Source organism: Carcharhinus amblyrhynchos, chromosome 8 (genome assembly GCF_965287045.1).
Source record: "Carcharhinus amblyrhynchos chromosome 8, sCarAmb.v2.hapA, whole genome shotgun sequence".
Classification (NCBI taxonomy): Eukaryota; Metazoa; Chordata; class Chondrichthyes; order Carcharhiniformes; family Carcharhinidae; genus Carcharhinus; species Carcharhinus amblyrhynchos.
The window spans coordinates 15,175,376-15,181,375 of NC_137331.1; positions in this window are offsets into that span (position 1 = coordinate 15,175,376).

A 6,000-nucleotide genomic window follows, 5' to 3' on the forward strand; every position below is an offset into this window, starting at 1 on the left:
CAAATATCAACAAGGCACAAGTCAGGCGCCTGATGGAATATTACCCTCTGGCTTGAATGACAAAGCTCAAACAACATTCAAGGTTCAACACCTTCCATGACAATGCATCCCATTTGATTTACACCCCATACATCACATTAAACATTCACTACCTTCACCACTGGTGTACAGTGACAGCAGTGTGTACCCTCCAAAAGATGCACTGCTGTACCATCTCCAAGTTGCAAAATAGCAACTTGCCAAGGGATCTTCAACAAAATCTACCAAATCCATGACTTCTATGACCTAGAAGTACAAGAACTGCAAATACATGGGAATACCACCAATTTCAAATTTTCTTCCAAGTCAGATGCTGTCATGACTTGGAAATATATCGATCTGTCTGCACTGTTACTGGGTCAAAATTCTGGAACTCCATTCCTAATAACATTGTGGATGTACCTACACCACGTGGACTGAGCATTTCAATAACATGGCTCACCACCAGCTTCTCAAGGAAAATTGAACAAAGACAATAAATACCAACCTTGCCAGCAATGCATGCATCCAATAAATAAATTGAAAAAACTAGTATCATGTGTATTGGGGCCTCCTTGGTGAGAGGGACCCGAGCATCACATTATTAAAAGAGGCACATTTTGGTACACAGGTTGTTAAATGAAGTAAAATAGCATAATTATGCTGAGGCACCCTGGTATCACACTATGTTAACTGGAGCACACTGCCATCACAGCATGCTAAATAAGGCACAATAGCATCACAGTATGTCAACTGAAGCAAACTATTCTTGTAAAGAGGCGCACTGGATTACATCCGATATACAGCACAGAACCATTTCACTATACCATTTCACCATACTATTGTGTATGCTTCATTCAAGCCTCCTCTCATCTTCCCTCAGCCAAATCTATGATTTTAACCCTCTGTTCCCTTCTCCTTCACCTCACTGTCTAGCTTCACTTGCAATGCACCTATACTATTGCTTCAATCACCCTCTGTGAAAATGAGTTCCAGAGTCTCATCATGTTTTGGGTAGAGAAGTTTCTTCTAAATTCCCTATTTCTTGATGACTATCAATGGCCTCTAGTTGTGTTTTCCCCACAAGAGGAAACATTTTTTTGCATCCACTCTCTCAAAACATTTTGGCGTTTAAAGTACCTCTATTCCCTCAGCCTTGTTTTCACAAGAGACATAAGAACATAAGAACATAAGAAATAGAAGCAGGAGTAGGCCATCTAGCCCTTTGAGCCTGCCCCGCCATTCAATAAGATCATGGCTGGTCTGAAGTGAATCAGTTCCACTTTCCCGTTTTCTCTCCATAACCCTTAATTCCCCTGTCTATCAGAAATCTATCTACCCATGACTTAAATATGTTCAACGAGGTAGCCTCCACCACTTCAATGGGCAGAGAATTCCAGAGATTCACCACCCTTTCAGTGAAAAAGTTCCTCCTCAACTCCGATCTAAACTGCCCTCCCCTTATCTTGAGGCTGTGCCCTCTGGTTCTGCTAGAGACCTAGGCTGAAATTCTCCAGTCGCGCCTGTCATAGGAACTGTAACGGGCAAGACAGAAAATTCAGCGGGCCATTCAAAGGTCCGTTGAGCTTGAATGGGAAAATCCAGTTTTGGGCCACACACGGCCAGGGGATCCTGCCCTGAGTCTGTCAATCAGTTCCTGATATGAATACCTATGCATTTCAGGTATCAACCTCATAAATGTTCTCTGCACCCTCCACAGTGGCTCTATATCATTTCTGTCATACAATGATCAGAACTGCATGCAGCACAGGTATTCAAAGTCTGGTCTAACCATGGTTTGATACAAGTTAAACATAATGCCTTACTTATCAATTTTCTTCTGCTAGAAACAAGGCCTGGTGCTTTGTTTGCTTTTTTAATGGTCTTGCTAAACTGTGGCACAACTTTTAAGGCAGGATTTTCCCTCCATGCTTGCCCCAAATCCAGAAATTTTCGCCTGAGATCAACGATCCACCGAATTTTCCATCCCGCCCACGATGATTCCTGTGACAGGCAGGATGGGAAAATTCTGCCATTAGTGTTTGAATTAATGTATTCTGAGATCCCATTATTCTGCTACTCCAACTAGATCTCCAAGTAATAAGTAACCTTCCTATTGTTCTAACCTCATGTTTTTCTGCGTTGTACTTAAGTTGTCAATTATTTGCCCATTCTGAAGTTTCTTAACGTCACTCAGTAATTTTTTACAGTTGTCCTCAGTATTGACTATCACCTACTCACCCATACAAAATTTGGTGTTATCTACAAATTTACGGGATCTTCTTGTCCCGTTGATGACACACAACCGCCACGGGTTTCCTGGTGGTTGGGGATGAATTCAATGGGAAATCCCATTGACAGCAGCGGGAGCAGAAGATCTCTGTTGGCCAGTAGTAGGCTGCCGTTCATCCAGTGAAGCATTCTTCCAGTATCCATTCGGTCAGAATTAATGAACCAAATAAAAACACTGGCAAGACTTTGCCACACTCATGAAATTTTTAAAAAAGTCAATCAGTCATTCAAAATCCCCTTAAAAATTGACATTTTACAAGTTCACAAAACTATCAATTGAAAACAGGCATTCATACTCCCATTGGAAAAAGCTTTAATCCATTTGATATTTCCTAATCTTGTCAAAATAAACATTGTAAAATCATTTAAACGAATGGTAAACTTATTACAAATCCATAATACTGTCGATCAAATAAACAAAGATACCATTCCCCTTTGTAGCTATGTAAGCTCCACAGGGCTGGAGCACAGCCAATCATTCATAGGCCAGAATTCTCTAGTCCTGCATGCTCCGTTGCCACTACCAGTGAGAATGGAGAATTTCACGCTTAGCTTAATCTCGATTCACTGCAGCGGGACCTGAGAATCTCAGCTACAGATGAATTTGGAGAATTTTGGCCAACGGGACTATAGAACATAGAACAATACAGCATAGTACAGGCCATTCGGCCCTCGATGTTGTGCTGAGCTTTGTCCGAATCCAAGATCAAGCGATCCCACTCCCTTTCATTCTGGTGTGTTCCATGTGCCTATCCAATACCCGCTTGAAAGTTCTAAAGTGTCCAACTCCACTATCACAGCAGGTAGTCTATTCCACACCCCAACCACTCTCTGACTAAAGAACCTCAGACATCCCTCCTATATCTCCCACCATGAATCTTATAGTTATGCCCCCTAGTAACAGCTACATCCACCCAAGGAAATAGTCTCTGAGTGTCCATAATGCAATTAAAGTGTCACTCAACAAGGCCTTTAAGCTATAAGCACTGACAGCTCCTTATTTTGTATAATAAACACTGAGCCATTAGCATAATAGATAGGGCACAAGCTTATGAGAATTAGGCTATGTTGGTTCTGGTGCAAAAAACAGTGATTTCATTCTTCGCTGCTTGCCTGATTTCTGACCAAATCTTATGTCCCATTAGTAAAAATTTTTATACCCACAGGAATCACACCATTCCCTTCAATCTTCCCACCCCATCACGACTTAATCGCTGCACTTACTCCAAAGCAGCACTTATTCCAAAGGGGCCTGCAGCACCTGATGCTCATCTTAAACCGTTTATGAAGCCCACCATGTGCCCATTCATTGGCAGGGAACATTCAGCTCTCTGTTAGGCCAGAGTCAGACATATCGCCGAGGATAAGTGAAGCATCACTTTATCCTCACAGCAAGTCATCATCACTGTTCTGCAGAGTTTGGCCAATGGCTTTGGCCCTCTGCTCATGAAGATATGCAACGCTGCTTGGATGATGCTGGTATCAAATTCTTACTTTCACCAGACGCCCATAGCAAAGAGAACTTAACACGGGCTACTCCCACTCGTCCCCAAAACAAGAACTTATCATGGTCTCCCTTGTTCAGTGACCCATTTGGTCGTGTCCATAACTTATCTTCCTACTGCATTCAAATTCCTCTGTGGGGTCTTGAACTACTTGTCACCTAGATATTGGCTGAAATCCATGGTAGCAAAAATCAGAAGCACCAGAAATCTGGAATTATCTCCTGTCTGCCATTTTCAAAGGTCCACAGAGTCTTACAATTCAGAGAAAATTCAGACTTTATGTTAAGTGATATGCACTGTAATACTCAATTCTTCTTTTTCAGTTCTCTGCCCAAAGGGGGGGTTGAATCCACATTGCCACCATCTCTACCAAAGTTGGGCAATGCGGCAGGTCCCGAATTGTTTACCCTTCCCCCAGCAGAACAGAGGTCAAACACTGTGTTGTTTGCACAAATCTGAACATCATTGGCTATCCAGCCAATTGGATCCCCAAGGTGCCCAATTTGCTGTGACAATATGCACTTGTACATGCATGTTGCCGTTCAGAGCAATGAGTACTGATGGTAGAGGTTCCAATTTTATTTCCGTCACATGGCTGACCAGGACTCTCTCCTGCTCTTAACACCCTTCATGGGATATGCTGGAAAGATTTGCAGATTGCTACTCAATTTTTGGCCATCAAGTCCTGGAAAGGGACTCGAACCCCAGCACTTCTGGCTCAGAGGCAGGGATTCTACCCATTGTTTCACAAGACCTCCTAGGTACACAATTCGCTAATGGGAAAGAGGCAGATATTAGCGCTGAACAATATTTCTATCACTGCATAAAAGTATGTACTGGAGTCCCTGAGGACATTAGGGCCATTGTCTTTCTTCTTGTAAATAAATGATGTGGACTTAGTTCTTGGGAGCACAATTGCAAAGTTTTCAGATGAAAGAAAAATTGGCAACATTGTCAATAGTGAGCAGGATAGGTGCAGACTTCAGTATGTTAAATGAGGCACATTAGCATCAGAGTGTTATATGAGGCGCATCAGTATCAGAGTTAAATGAAACACTTTGCTATCACAATATTAAATGAGGCAGACTCGTATCACATTGTCTTAAGCATCCATATGGTACTGCACTGTTAAATTATGCGTGCTGGTACAAAAGTGCTTTACTGCAGGGATTCTCGACCCGGGATCCACGAGAAGATTTCAAATTTGTTTATCCTATAAATATCAGTACACACCTCTGCATTTAGAAACAAGTGGAATAGTCTCAGTGGTACACAGACTGTATCATGTTCTTAATGTCAGACTTAGTCTGTACTGTAGATAATTCCCTTTCATAGAGATTTACAGCATGGAAACAGGCCCTTCAGCCCAACTTGTCTATGCCGCCCTTCTTTTAAAAACCCCTAAGCTAATTCCAATTGCCCGCATTTGACCCATCTTACCCATGTAACTATCTAAATGCTTTTTAAAAGACAAAATTGTATTCCCCTCTGCAACTACCTCTGGCAGCTTGTTCCAGACACTCATCACCCTCTGTGTGAAAAAATTGCCCCTCTGGACACTTTTGTATCTCTTCCCTCTCACCTTAAACCTATGCCCTCTAGTTTTAGACTCACCTACCTTTGGGAAAATATACTGAATATCCAGCTGATCTTGCCCCTCATTATTTTTATTTTATAGACCTCTATAAGATCACCCCTCAGCCTCCTACGCTTCGGAGAAAAAAGTCTCAGTCTATCCAGCCTCTCCTTATAACTCAATCCATCAAGTTCCGGTAGCATCTAGTAAATCTTTTCTGCACTCTTTCTAGTTTAATAATATCCTTTCTATAATCAGGTGACCAGAATTGCACACAGTATTCAAGTGTGTCCTTACCAATGTCTTGTACAACTTCAACAAGGCATTCCAACTGCTCTTGCATGTTATTACTGAATTTTTTAAAGGTAGTTATCTCTGTTTTTTTCTATCACAGCCCTATCGTTTCTCTCTTCATAAACAACTTGCTGCATTTGGTAGAATCATGGGAATTATAGCTTCTCTCCCTCCGTCGAGAATGGGGAAATAATGAGTTAGTCTAGTATTGCATGAGCCAAGGTAACACACATTATTCTTTCAAATCTGCTCTTTCCACTTGTGAGAAACTACATTTTGTTAGTTTAACAAGATTGTTCTTTTCCCTCATAGAAT